Source organism: Bufo bufo, chromosome 7, assembly GCF_905171765.1.
Source record: "Bufo bufo chromosome 7, aBufBuf1.1, whole genome shotgun sequence".
NCBI lineage: Eukaryota > Metazoa > Chordata > Amphibia > Anura > Bufonidae > Bufo > Bufo bufo.
Genome location: NC_053395.1, coordinates 105,100,675 through 105,116,177, shown reverse-complemented (window position 1 = coordinate 105,116,177; position 15,503 = coordinate 105,100,675). Strand labels below are relative to the sequence as shown.

At 45.1% G+C, this 15,503-nt stretch overlaps 1 protein-coding gene across 1 annotated transcript in view; it reads right to left on the bottom strand.

Annotated features, from left to right (window-relative positions):
* The window catches only part of STAT1 (signal transducer and activator of transcription 1), a 1,318,258-nt gene that overhangs the window by 44,048 nt on the left and 1,258,707 nt on the right, over positions 1–15,503 (bottom strand). The gene's annotated exons all lie outside the window — the stretch shown is intronic.

Here is a 15,503-nt window from a genome sequence, read left to right as displayed (position 1 = left end):
TATATCTATGTTGCTTGTGGTTGCCATGGACGTAGGCTGTGGATCGTACCAACATCCATGAATTTTTCTTGAGATAATTGTATTATATTCTGCAATTCTCCATTGGGGTGTGTATATCATATACTATACACCTCTTTGGCGCATATTGGATGTTTGTGAGTCACAGCACGGACCTGGTACCCGATAAGTGCTTATTAGTCTTGTGGGGATACATGACAGTCTAGTGGAATATATACCCTTTGCTTTTCTGTATACTTTTTCCATCTTGCCCTTTCTCCCTATATTTTATACATAAAAAAGTGATATGAATTTGGATATATTATCTCAACTGGCTTTTGTTATGACATGGTGTTTTCTTCAATCAGATGATTGGTGGGTGTCCTGGGAGTTGGATCCTCACCAATCTGATATTAAAGGGGTTCTCCGGTAATTAAGAAAATGAAAATAATTAAATATAAATTTATTATAAATATATTCCCAAATACCTTTCATTAGTTATAATGGCTTGTCTAGGGAGAAATCATCAGGGGAAGTAAAATTGCACCCGTCCTATTAGTATACATAAAACGTGTCCTAATCACACAGAAGGACAAGATACTTCAAAACACTGAGCTAAAGAGCTGCATCAGCCTCCTCTATGCTCTGCTTGTCAGGGATTATGAATCTGAACAGCTGATAAAATCTTCAGCTGAATCTATGTGGGAATGGAGTTCATGAAGTACAGAGTGGAGGGTGGGGGATGTGGCTAATGAACAGCAGTTCTTGTCTGCAGTCTCCATTACCACAGCCTCACATTACCATAGTCTGTCCTCTCTGTACTTCATGTCTCCTCATGAACTCTATTCCTACAGAGATTCAGCTGAAGATCTTATCAAGTGTATTCAGGATCATAATCCCTGACAAGTAGAGCAGAGAAGTGGATGAAGCGGTTCTTTAGCTCACTGCTTCAACTGTGTGATTAAACCATGTTTTGCGTGTACTAAAAGGACAGCAGCCATTTTATTTTCCCTGATTGCTTCCCAGCAAAATAAGGCATTATAACTTATCAAATGTATTTGGGAATATATAATAAAGTAATATTTAAGTATTTTCAGTAACTTTATTTTCTTCATTCCCAGAGAACCTCTTTAACCCCTTAAGGACCAGGCTCATTTTCACATTCAGGACCAGGCCATTTTTTGCAAATCTGACCAGTGTCACTTTATGTGGTGATAACTTTAAAACGCTTTGACTTATCCAGGCCATTCTGAGATAGTTTTTTTCGTCACATATTGTACTTCATGACACTGGTAAAATGGAGTAAAAAAAGTTCAACTGTGTGATTAAACCATGTTTTGCGTGTACTAAAAGGACAGTGGCAATTTTATTTTCCCTGATTGCTTCCTAGCAAAATAAGGCATTATAACTTATCAAATGTATTTGGGAATATACAATAAAGTAATATTTAAGTATTTTCAGTAACTTTATTTTCTTAATTCCCAGAGAACCTCTTTAACTCCTTAAGGACCGGGCTCATTTTCACCTTCAGGACCAGGCCATTTTTTGCAAATCTGACCAGTGTCACTTTATGTGGTGATAACTTTAAAACGCTTTGACTTATCCAGGCCATTCTGAGATTGTTTTTTGTCACATATTGTACTTCATGACACTGGTAAAATGGAGTAAAAAAAATTCATTTTTATTTATAAAAAAATACCAAATTTGCCCAAAATTTTTACAAATTTGCAAATTTCCAAGTTTCAATTTCCCTACTTCTATAATACATATTAATACCTACAAAAATAGTTATTACTTTACATTTCCCATATGTCTTCTTCATGTTAGGATCATTTTGGGAATTACATTTTATTTTTGGGGGACGTTACAAGGCTTAGAAGTTTAGAAGTAAATCTTGAAATTTCTCAGAAATTTTCAAAAACCAACTTTTTAAGGACCAGTTCAGGTCTGAAGTCACTTTGTGAAGCTTACATGATAGAAACCACCCAAAATGACCCCATTCTAGAAACTACACCCCTCAAGGTATTCAAAAATTATTTTACAAACGTTGTTAACCCTTTAGGTGTTCCACAAGAATTAATTGAAAATAGAGATACAATTTCAAAATTTCCCTTTTTTGGCAGATTTTCCATTTTAATATTTTTTTTCCAGTTACAAAGCAAGGGTTAACAGCCAGACAAAACTCAATATTTATGGCCCTGATTCTGTATACAGAAACACCCCATATGTGGTCATAAACTGCTGTACGGGCACATGGCCGCGGCATATAAGGGGTTAATCCACCGGCATCGGCGTTATCGCCGATGCTGGTGGATGCAGCAGGGATCCGGCTGTCAGTAACCGCCGGATCTCTGCTGCTGATCGGGGGGACCACACACGGGGGGAGGAACGACTGCAGGACAAGAATGCTCGTCCTCGAGCGCTAAGTGCCGGCGATTGAGGACGAGCATTCTCGTCCTGGGTCGTTAAGGGGTTAATGTACTATCCTGAGGATAAGTCATCAATATAGGAAACCAGACAACCCCTTTAATTATTTTTTCTCTGATGTAGGTAGGTGCTTTTGAGTGTAAGGTATTAGGTAGGATTATTCAAGCTGCATGCTTTAATAAAATATACAATTGACCCTCAAGTTAAAATGGCCTGAATGTGCAATATTTTCAACAAACAAATGGTATTTCCTTTGCCACTGTAACCACGTTCTACATAGAACATCAAAGACTGTCTGAAGTACCGCCTCTAGGGGCTAACAGCATGAAAAACACAGCAATTCAGCAATTGTTTTTGGCCCCTTTCACACGAGCGAGTTTGCCGCGCGGGTGCAATGCGTGACGTGAACACATAGCACCCGCACTGAATCCTGACCTATTCATTTCAATGGGGCTGTGTACACAAGCGTTGTTTTTCACGCATCAGTTCTGCGTTGCGTGAAAATCGCAGCATGTTCTATATTGTGTGTTTTTCACGCAGCCCTGGCCCCGTGGAAGTGAATGGGACTGCGTGAAAAACGCATTGCATCCGCAAGCAAGTGCGGGTGCAATGCGTTTTTCACTGATGGTTGCTAAGAGATGTTGTTTGTAAACCTTCAGTTTTTTATCACGCGCGTGAAAAACGCATCAAAACACATTGCACCCGTGCGGAAAAAACTGAACAACTGAACACAATCGCAGACAAAACTGACTGAACTTGCTTGCAAAATAGTGCGAGTTTCACTGAACGCACCCTGAACGCATCCGGACCTAATCCGTCACGCTCGTGTGAAAGAGGCCTTTGTGTTTTATTTTTATGGCATTTACCGTATTGGTATAGGTGACATGCTAACTCTATTATGTACGATTATTGCAATACCAAATACAGTGTTTTCAGTTTTTCTACTCTTGCACAATAAAATTCTTTGGTGCTGTTTTGAGGTATATATGACTTCTTAATCACTTTTTACTGTGTTTTTCACAAGATGAAATCTACAGACAGCAATTCTGGCATCTTTTTAATTTTATTTCTTTACAATGTTCACTGTACGGGATAAAAATATCTTTATAGGTTTTTTTTACACTATAATTACAATTCTATTTATATAGATATAATACACTGAAATACTTATGTATTGCAGTGTATTTTGTCATTACATTAAAACTAACACAGTGCCTATTATGTCTCATAGGCATCTGTACATGGTAGGCCATTGTTAGGCACCTAACTGACATGGCAAACCCTCGGTATCAGAGCAAGGTACCAGCTATATAATATGAGCATCACTGCAATACGACAGTATGATGGCTAAAGGAAAGCAAATACTTCCCCAGATGCACAATTACAGCAAAGGGAGGACAAGGTTAATTGTTCACTTTTTACTTATTTTGAGTTGAAAATTTGGAGCTTTGGAAACCAATTACTAGTTTTTATTTTCCAGTTAGGCCTGTTTCACGATGGCGTTAAGGGTTCTAGCAGGCTGTTACAGCTGAACGCAGCTGTTTTTGCCTGGCAGTCTCTCAACATATTTGCCGTGCTGCAGCCAAATTTCCACCAGTCCCCATCATAGTGAAGGGGCCAGACAGACTTCCGGCAGTGCACGGCTGCAAACAGTAGTTACTGATCCGGCAGGCTGTTTCCCTGCTGGAACCATTAACGCCAGTGTGATACAGCCCTAACAATGTTTTCAGCTTACAATGGTAGTCCTGAAAATTGGAACCAATTAATATTGTTACTGCATAGGGTTTTGAGCGCATACTCACTTTTACTGTTTAATATCCTTTTTTTTTCATGGTTTTAAATTAGGTAATTACAAGTGTTCATGAATGTGACATTTAAGAACACTGCACATCTTAAACCTACGTTATATGGTTGTGTCTCTCTCAAGGCCCTGCTTTTGTTGTAGAAATTTGCTTGCATCAGACGCACATATCCAAGCTGCGCTAAAAGTGCGGCGAAGTACGCCAACCACAAAGAATTTCCCCTGTGCTTAAAAGCACATGTATCAAGGAAAGGTAACACTGTTCAAGAGTCAGACAAGTTGGTGCTTCATCCTGAGTTTCTGTTCGGCACACACACATCACAATCTCACCATACAATCTCTGTACAATCAACTCAGATCCACCAAAAACTACACAACGGAGAAGCACTTACCTCGTCCTTACACAAAAAAAGCAAAAACGTTCTTTTACCAAGCAAAAATTTCCTCTGATGCAGCAGACAAAATTACAGTTTACTGTCTCTCCCCTTTTACCTGCTGTGCAGAAGAAAAAATCCATCGTTCACTTGATATACCTAGCTCGCCATTTGTTGTAGAAATTCGCTTTCATCAGACGCACATATCCAAGCTGCGCTAAAAGTGCGCCGAAGTACGCCAACCACAAAGAATTTGTCCCGTGCTTAAAATCACATATATCAAGCTCCTCTGTGTAAGGAAAGGTAACACTCAACCAGAGTCAGACAAGGTGTTTCATTGTAGACTTCTCTTGCGCACTCCTCCTCCTGCCCAGTCTCTTCCCTTTATTTTATATTCACAAAAGGTGTAACAATAGAAAGGGGCAGGCTCGTCACCCGACCACTTCCTTCATGTAACAAACATATAGAAAGTGATGATATACCAGAAGATGAGAAACCACCATCACTTAACATGTCTCAGACCTTTTACTGGGCTAACCCCGCCCTCCAGGGCACATGGCCGCCCAATAACATTACAGATAGGCAGGTACAATCCACCTCATGCCTTGACCAATAGAAATACATTTCAGAACTGGAAGGGACATATTTTGACACCTCCTGAGAGTACCGGTGGGTGGAGCTCAAACATACTCACAATCCACCACCACTCCCAGGACATGTGCAAATGCTTCCAAATGAATCAGCCTTTCCTTAAACAGATATTGCACTCTAATCAGACAACATCCATTTAATCCAATACAAATCTTCTACTGACCCAAAGTGAACCTCTGTTAGACATGGCTCCGAAAGGGGGGATCAGTCCCTGAGGAAAGTTTTTTAAAACAGGGTCGACCAAGAAAGGTGATATAGCATTCACATGTAGTTTATTTACAATTGGTCACTAGGACCATTAATGTCCCTAGGTTGACACGTGTTATTAGATATAAAATTTAGCATTTATTTCTTGTCCTTAAAATAACTAGAACTCTATGCCTGCCTTATAAATATTGATAGTCACAGTAGGTCTGAATATTGGGTGAATCCACTAGAGGGCACTCTTCACTTGTAGCTGTTTAGCTCTCTTTTCTTTTCTTATGGCATCGTCTGTGCTCAATTGGTGCACACTGTTACTTTCACAGCGCGCTGCCTACTGGCAGCAAATGCCCTCGTGGAGTACACTACTCTTACTGATATATCTACCAGACCTCTATCTAGGCTAGACATTTGCTGGCTAAAACACACTAATGTCACTTTCTGCCCCCCCGACATGTTTCGCCAAACACTTGGCGTCTTCAGGGGTATGGGCAGTGGAGTGTATGTTGGGGGCGGGCCGAGCTCATAAAACCTCCCTGCATGTGTAACAGTTCTGTTAACCAATGTGTATCTCTGTTACTGTGGGCCAGAATGATCGGCCAATCCATGTGTGTCTACCAAATGAGGCTTAATGACAGCTCCTCCCACTACCTCATTGACCAATGAGCATTCAGCAGCGCCGTTTGAGTTGCGCTGACACTTAGTGCCAATTGATAATATTGTTGAGCACTGCGCATGTCTAGGCACTTAGTTGCTGGCTTCGTATCGGTCATATATATGCGCGCGCTTCCGCTCATCGTGACGTATGGACTATGCGACAGCCCGGTATGTTGCATATCTGCGCATGTCATATAACTTGTTTTTTTCTTTTTCCGATCGTGGGGTGTACTGCGTCTGCTCAGGATGATAGAGCAGGTATATCAGGCTTCTATTGCGCATGCGTTAGGACTTATTCCTAAATGATGTCCTGTAGTTTCTACTACGCATGTCAGGGCACTTCAAATCGATTTAATGCCTCTTAAGTTTCCTTTTGAATTGGTGAAGTAACACCCCCCTGTATAGTCCACTCGTCTAACAATGTGCATTCATGCACTTGCTTATTAATAATAGGGTATTGTTATATTTATAGAAGGACATATATACATGGATTATAGAAGGACATATATACCATCACTATATTTTCTCGACATGATGAGACTAACCTCATTGTCTCACTTATTGACACTTGCCAATTTTATTTATTTGGATTATATAATCTGTCGCCCTGTTTGTTATCTCGACTATACAGGGAGTGCAGAATTATTAGGCAAGTTGTATTTTTGAGGATTAATTTTATTATTGAACAACAACCATGTTCTCAATGAACCCAAAAAACTCATTAATATCAAAGCTGAATATTTTTGGAAGTAGTTTTTAGTTTGTTTTTAGTTTTAGCTACTTTAGGGGGATATCTGTGTGTGCAGGTGACTATTACTGTGCATAATTATTAGGCAACTTAACAAAAAACAAATATATACCCATTTCAATTATTTATTTTTACCAGTGAAACCAATATAACATCTCAACATTCACAAATATACATTTCTGACATTCAAAAACAAATCAGTGACCAATATAGCCACCTTTCTTTGCAAGGACACTCAAAAGCCTGCCATCCATGGATTCTGTCAGTGTTTTGATCTGTTCACCATCAACATTGCGTGCAGCAGCAACCACAGCCTCCCAGACACTGTTCAGAGAGGTGTACTGTTTTCCCTTCTTGTAAATCTCACATTTGATGATGGACCACAGGTTCTCAATGGGGTTCAGATCAGGTGAACAAGGAGGCCATGTCATTAGATTTTCTTCTTTTATACCCTTTCTTGCCAGCCACGCTGTGGAGTACTTGGACGCGTGTGATGGAGCATTGTCCTGCATGAAAATCATGTTTTTCTTGAAGGATGAAGACTTCTTCCTGTACCACTGCTTGAATAAGGTGTCTTCCAGAAACTGGCAGTAGGACTGGGAGTTGAGCTTGACTCCATCCTCAACCCGAAAAGGCCCCACAAGCTCATCTTTGATGATACCAGCCCAAACCAGTACTCCACCTCCACCTTGCTGGCGTCTGAGTCGGACTGGAGCTCTCTGCCCTTTACCAATCCAGCCACGGGCCCATCTATCTGGCCCATCAAGACTCACTCTCATTTCATCAGTCCATAAAACCTTAGAAAAATCAGTCTTGAGATATTTCTTGGCCCAGTCTTGACGTTTCAGCTTGTGTGTCTTGTTCAGTGGTGGTCGTCTTTCAGCCTTTCTTACCTTGGCCATGTCTCTGAGTATTGCACACCTTGTGCTTTTGGGCACTCCAGTGATGTTGCAGCTCTGAAATATGGCCAAACTGGTGGCAAGTGGCATCTTGGCAGCTGCACGCTTGACTTTTCTCAGTTCATGGGCAGTTATTTTGCGCCTTGGTTTTTCCACACGCTTCATGCGACCCTGTTGACTATTTTGAATGAAACGATTGATTGTTCGATGATCACGCTTCAGAAGCTTTGCAATTTTAAGAGTGCTGCATCCCTCTGCAAGATATCTCACTATTTTTGACTTTTCTGAGCCTGTCAAGTCCTTCTTTTGACCCATTTTGCCAAAGGAAAGGAAGTTGCCTAATAATTATGCACACCTAATATAGGGTGTTGATGTCATTAGACCACACCCCTTCTCATTACAGAGATGCACATCACCTAATATGCTTAATTGGTAGTAGGCTTTCGAGCCTATACAGCTTGGAGTAAGACAACATGCATAAAGAGGATGATGTGGTGTCACGGAACCATGAACCAGACGTACAACAAGAGATAAGTGAAAATAGAAGGCTTTATTGAAAATAAAGCTGTAAAGCAAAAGTCCAAACGGATGGTGAAACCGAGCAGAGTCTTTGCGAAGCCAGAGGTCAGGAACCAGAAGGGTAGTCAGACGAAGCCAGGATCAGGAACCAGCAGGGTAGTCAGACGAAGCCAGGATCAGGAACCAGCAGGGTAGTCAGACGAAGCCAGGATCAGGAACCAGCAGGGTAGTCAGACGAAGCCAGGATCAGGAACCAGCAGGGTAGTCAGACGAAGCCAGGATCAGGAACCAGAAGCAGCAGCAGTCTAGAAGCATGTGAACACAGGAGGACCAAGCAGGGAACTGAAGCCACAGACCTCCTATATATATGAGCTAGGCATCCAGCTCCTCCCAGGGGAAGGAGGAGCCGCAGGGTGGAAGGCTACAAGAAACCCAGAACCCAAGATGGCCGCCAGCACATGTCAAACGAAGGAGAGCACCAAGCAGGTAAGACCATGACAGTACCTCCCCCTCAAGGGCCCCTCCTCCGCGGAGCACAAAACGGTTTCTGAGGGAAGCGTGCATGGAAGGCTCGGAGCAAGGCAGGAGCATGGACATCTGCGGAGGGAACCCAGGAACGCTCCTCTGGACCATAACCACGCCAATGGACCAAAAACTGCAACCGACCGCGGACCAGGCGTGAGTCCAGGATATTGCTCACCTCATATTCCTCACGATTGCCCACTTGGACCGGACGAGGCCGAGGAACCGAGGAAGTGAAACGATTACACACCAGTGGCTTCAACAGGGAGACATGAAACACGTTGGAGATCCGCATGCCAGGAGGAAGCGCAAGGGCATAGGCTACCGGGTTTACCCTGCGAAGCACTCGGAAGGGACCAACAAAGCGAGGCGCCAGCTTGGGAGTGGGCACTCGAAGGTTGAGGTTGCGGGTGGACAACCATACACGGTCTCCGACCTGGTAGGAAGGAGCAGGCGCTCGTCTGCGATCAGCCTGGAGTCTCTGGCGCTGCGCAGAGACCTCAAGGGACTTCTGGATCTGTACCCAAGAAGCACGTAGGACGGAAAGGTGATCCTCCACAGCCGGAATATCCTGGGGAGAGAATACCTCCGGTAACACGGCAGGTTGGAACCCATAATTGGCCATGAAGGGAGACGTCCCAGAGGAAGAGTTCACCGCCGTGTTCCTGGCAAACTCAGCCCAAGGCAGGAGGTCAACCCACTTGTCTTGGTGATCGGAGACATAGCAACGAAGGAATTGCTCCAAGGCCTGATTGGATCGTTCTGCGGCCCCATTGGACTGAGGGTGGTAGGCCGAGGAGAAGGAGAGATGAATCCCCAACTGGGAGCAAAAGGCGCGCCAGAACCTGGACACAAACTGACTCCCCCGATCCGACACAATCTCCTTAGGCAAACCGTGCAACCGGAAGACCTCCCTGGCAAAAATCGTGGCCAACTCTTGTGCAGAGGGTAACTTCTTGAGAGGAACACAGTGGCACATTTTGGAAAACCGATCCACAATCATGAGAATGACCGTATGGCCTCGGGATGCAGGGAGGTCCACAATGAAATCCATCCCCAGGTGTGACCATGGGCGCTCCCCGGTGGCTATGGGTTGCAGAAGGCCCAACGGAAGGTGCCGAGGGGACTTACTCTGGGCACAAACGGAGCATGCCGCTACATATGCGGCGATGTCGGAACGTAGGGAAGGCCACCAGAACAGACGTGAAACAGCCCAGGACAGCTGATTCTTTCCAGGATGCCCCGCGGTCTTGGAGTTATGGTAGGTTCGCAACAACCGAGTGCGCAACTCCTCAGGCACAAAACATCTGCCGTTGGGTCTCCCAGAGGGAGCACCAGATTGAGCCGCCAAAATCTGCTCACCCAGGGGAGAGGTCAGGCTGGTGCGAATGGCGGCCAGGATCTGATTCGGAGGTATGACCGAAGTCGGAATCGACTCCTCCCTGGACAGCTCGGAGTACTGCCGTGATAAGGCATCCGCCCTGATGTTCTTGGAACCGGGTAGGTAGGAGACCACGTAATTAAAACGTGACAAGAACAGAGCCCATCTGGCCTGACGTGGTGTCAATCTCTTGGCCTCAGAAAGGTAGGTCAGATTCTTGTGGTCCGTCAGGATGAGAACCGGAACCACCGAACCCTCGAGCAAGTGCCTCCATTCTTTAAGGGCCTGCACGATGGCCAATAACTCCCTGTCACCAATCTGATAGTTGCACTCCGCGGAAGACAGTTTCCGGGAGTAAAACCCACAAGGAAGCAGAGGACCCTCTGGTGTTCTACGCTGAGACAGAAGGGCGCCTACTCCAGTCTCAGACGCGTCCACCTCGAGGACAAAGGGCAGCCCAGGGTTGGGATGCGACAGAATCGGAGCCGACACAAAGGCGGACTTTAGGGCCTCAAAAGCTCGGATGGCCTCGAGCGGCCAGACCTGGGAATTACTGCCCTTCCTGGTCAGATCCGTGAGAGGCTTGGCCAGCATGGAAAAGTCCCTGATGAACTTCCGATAATAATTGGCGAAGCCCAAAAAGCGCTGCAGGGAACGAAGACCACTGGGCTGGGGCCACTGTAAGACAGCCGAAACCTTCTCAGGATCCATGGAGAACCCCTCAGCGGAAATGATGTAACCTAAGAAGGTTACCTGGGATCGGTGAAATTCGCATTTCTCAAGCTTACCGAACAGCTTGTTCTCTCGTAACCGTTGCAACACTCGTCTGACATCCAGAATGTGGGCCTCCATGGATTCAGAATATACCAAGATGTCATCCAAATAGACTACCACACACTGCTGCAACAGGTCACGGAAAACATCGTTGATGAATTCCTGAAAGACTGCGGGCGCATTGCACAACCCAAAGGGCATAACCAAGGATTCGTAATGACCGGTCCTGGTGTTAAACGCGGTCTTCCACTCATCGCCCGCCTTGATCCTTACCAGGTTATATGCCGCCCTCAGGTCGAGTTTGGTAAAGACCGTGGCCCCTTTAAGGCGATCGAACAGCTCGGAAATCAAGGGTATCGGGTAAGCGTTCTTGATCGTGATGCGATTGAGACCCCTGTAATCGATGCAAGGCCTCAACTCACCGCCCTTCTTTTTCACAAAGAAAAATCCAGCCCCTGCCGGGGACGAAGACTTGCGAATGTGTCCGCGTGAAAGCGCCTCCCTCACGTACTCCTCCATGGCCTCATTCTCCGCTACCGACAGTGGATAGACTTTGCCACGAGGAGGAACGGCACCAGATTGTAACTCTATGGCACAATCGTATGGGCGGTGCGGAGGTAGGGCAACCGCGCGCACCTTATCGAATACATCCCGGTACTCCTCGTATTCAGGAGGCAACAGAGAGTCCGAGGAAGTACACAGCAACTTGACAGACCCATGAATGCAACTAGCCCCACACTGCGGTGACCACGAGAGGATCTCGACCGATCTCCAATCGAAAGTCGGATTATGCTTCTGGAGCCAGGGGTACCCCAAGACCACCGAGTAGTGTGGAGACGAAATAACCTGGAGGCAGACCGACTCTCTGTGAACGGCACCAATGGCTATCCCCACTGGAAGGGTCTCATGAGTCACGTGTGGCGGCAGAAGGGGTCTGCCGTCTATCGCCTCAAGAGCCAGTGGGGAACCTCGAGCCTGCAGAGGAATGGAATTGGCGGCAGCGAACACACTATCAATGAACAAACCACCAGCACCAGAGTCCACCAACGCCTGGGTCGTCACCGAGCCCCCGACCCAGGAGAGGACAACAGTGATCAGTGGTTTGTCAACACGGGAAACCGGGGACGAGGAGACTCCACCCAAGATCTGCCCCCGACAGGATCTCAGGGTACGAGCGTTCCCCGGACGGTTCGGACATGCCAACCGAAAATGCCCACCGAGACCACAGTACATGCATCGGCCCTCGCGTCTCCGGAGTGCCCTCTCCCCCTCGGACAGGCGAGCAAACCCCAGCTGCATGGGTTCACCCCCAGACAAGTCATCCCCAGGAGGCGTGGGAGGAGAGGGAGGCACGGGTGGGACAGCAAACGTAGGCACCAATCTGTTAGAAGACCTCCGCAGGTTCTCCTTAAAGGAAGGTCTCTCCCTGAGTCTGGTGTCAATCAAAATCAGGAAAGAAATAAGAGACTCGAGCTCAACTGGTAGGTCCTTAGCTGCAACCTCATCCTTCAAGGCATCCGAGAGACCATGAGAGAAAGCAGCGACCAGAGCCTCATTATTCCAGCCCACCTCTGCTGCCAGGGTACGAAACTCAATGGCGTATTCAGCTACGGATCGTGAACCCTGTCTGATGGACATAAGGAGCTTCGCAGCAGAGGCAGCACGAGCCGGCACATCGAATACCTTCCGAAGAGAAGCAACAAAACCGGAAAACTCGGCAACCACCGGATTGTTGTTCTCCCATAAAGGGCTGGCCCAGGCCAAGGCCTTGTCCGAGAGCAGCGAGATCAAGAAGCCCACCTTTGATCTCTCAGTAGGAAAGGCATGTGGCAGCAACTCAAAATAAATGCCCACCTGGTTAAGGAAACCTCGGCACTGAGTTGGCTCTCCCCCAAAGCGCTGTGGAAGAGGGGCAGAACCGGTCATACCCCGAAACACCGCAGGCGCAACAACAGGTGTCGGGGTAGACTCTGGCGCAACAACCGGAGCGGCAGTAGGAGCGAGCCCAGGAGCGACAACCGACCCATCGGCAACGGGAGCGAAATGAGCCGTGCGTTCAAGCAGGGTTTGCAACGCCACAGCGAACCGACCCAACAGGTGATCCTGCTGATCAAGTCTGGCAACCAGCGTGGGTAGCGAGGATGGCCCTGTACCGTCAGAATTCATGGCTTGGTCCTAATGTCACGGAACCATGAACCAGACGTACAACAAGAGATAAGTGAAAATAGAAGGCTTTATTGAAAATAAAGCTGTAAAGCAAAAGTCCAAACGGATGGTGAAACCGAGCAGAGTCTTTGCGAAGCCAGAGGTCAGGAACCAGAAGGGTAGTCAGACGAAGCCAGGATCAGGAACCAGCAGGGTAGTCAGACGAAGCCAGGATCAGGAACCAGCAGGGTAGTCAGACGAAGCCAGGATCAGGAACCAGCAGGGTAGTCAGACGAAGCCAGGATCAGGAACCAGCAGGGTAGTCAGACGAAGCCAGGATCAGGAACCAGAAGCAGCAGCAGTCTAGAAGCATGTGAACACAGGAGGACCAAGCAGGGAACTGAAGCCACAGACCTCCTATATATATGAGCTAGGCATCCAGCTCCTCCCAGGGGAAGGAGGAGCCGCAGGGTGGAAGGCTACAAGAAACCCAGAACCCAAGATGGCCGCCAGCACATGTCAAACGAAGGAGAGCACCAAGCAGGTAAGACCATGACATGTGGTCAAAATACTCATTTGCCTAATAATTCTGCACGCAGTGTAGTCCTGGGGTCTTAGTAGATGGTATGATTCTTTTGTTGTCCATATTTCTCCTATATGTTCTTCTTATTATTTAGATGGATACATAGCACTATCTGCTCTACATTAATACATGCTCTCTCTGTTATACATTTTAGGTACCATAAGGATACCCTGATTTCCCTGCATTACCTCAACGATCCACCAGGTATGTGTATTTATTATTTGTGTTTATGTAAATAAATTAGTGTGTGTTTATATATCAAATTTTTTTAATATTTTAATTTTTAGTATATTTTAAATTTTGTTATTTTTATATCACCTTATATCCCTTTTTTACTGTTTTAATATAAAATCTAATTTTATTACTATCTATATATTTATTGGTTTTTTAATTTTGTCATTAGAAAAATATTGGTATTGGTGTCACCTTGTGTTACTTGGATCTTTTGTGGTATGGGGGTTCTTGTTTACATGAGCTCCTATATGTAGTTTTAATTTTTAATTTTCTATTATTAATTTCTTCACTATTTTTCTTTTTTATTGTTATACTTTTTATTTTGGAAATTAATTTTTCGGAGATGTATCATCTTATGTCATCTGATTTCTACTATTTGGCAGACATAGAAGTTTACTTGGTCATATTACAAGTTTGACAGAACTGTTTTTCAGTCTTTTTGTTATATTACTGTTTTTTTGATTGGCTTGGCTGCCCTGTTTTTAATCGTCATATGGTTCTATTTATCTCTTATGTATTTCTAATACTTCATATTACTGGAATCTCTCTCAAAGGAACGAGGCATAGGTAAATCCCTCATTTAATCCATGTGGGGCTAGGCTCCCTAGGTGATATATCCATCGAGTTTCCTCCTGTTGTAGCCTCTTGTCCAGGTTGCCCATTCTTGGGCCTAACTTAAGTTTTTGTATACCCCATACTTTTAAATTCTGGACGTTCCCATTGTGTATATGGTGCATATGTCTTGAGAGGGGTGTATCGCTGATGGTATTTATAATGCTAAGATGTTTGGAAATGCGCCTTCTAAGTCCTTGCGTGGTTTTGCCCACATAAATTTTTGGACAGTCACATTTTATGGCATACACTACTCCCATAGATTTACAATTAATGTACTCTTTAATCTGATATTTTTTGTTGTCACGAGGATTTAAGAATTCCTTTTTTGGTGACATCATCCTGCAGAAGCTACAGTCACCACATGGATACGACCCAATCGTTCGAAGCATTCACATGGACACCAGTTACACCAACCAATGTTTAGCAGCATGTTGGAGCCACTATGGTTCAGTGAGACCAGCATGATGATGAGGACCTGCTGGCAGCTTTCACTAAGAACATTGCTCTCAGAGCCAGCAGCCATTAGATCCCCCTCAAACCAAAGGTGGCGGCTTTCACATGGGGGAGAAGGAACCCGAGTGCTGATCTATAGAATTTCCCTGGTACCGTCATGACCTGATCACGCTCTCTTATAACCGTAATCCGGTCAGACTTTACACAGGGAGGCATATACGAAATAAACCTACATAACATTCCTAAGCTAAACAGAAAGTCCACTATAGTCATCCTATGTTAATAAAAATTTCCACGACACTTTGGCTAGACCAAATTAATTTTCTGCCAGTTAAAACCCAGATAGCAACACATATCCTTCTTCTAATCTGTTTTTATTTTTGGATTTTTTAATTCTATTTTCAGAACACAATTGTGGGGGCGGCCATCTTGCCTGAGGTGTCCTTAACAGTAATTAGAGCGCACTTAGAGAATTGCTTTACAGCAGCCACATGGGCTATAGACACAATGGACAGGAGAGAA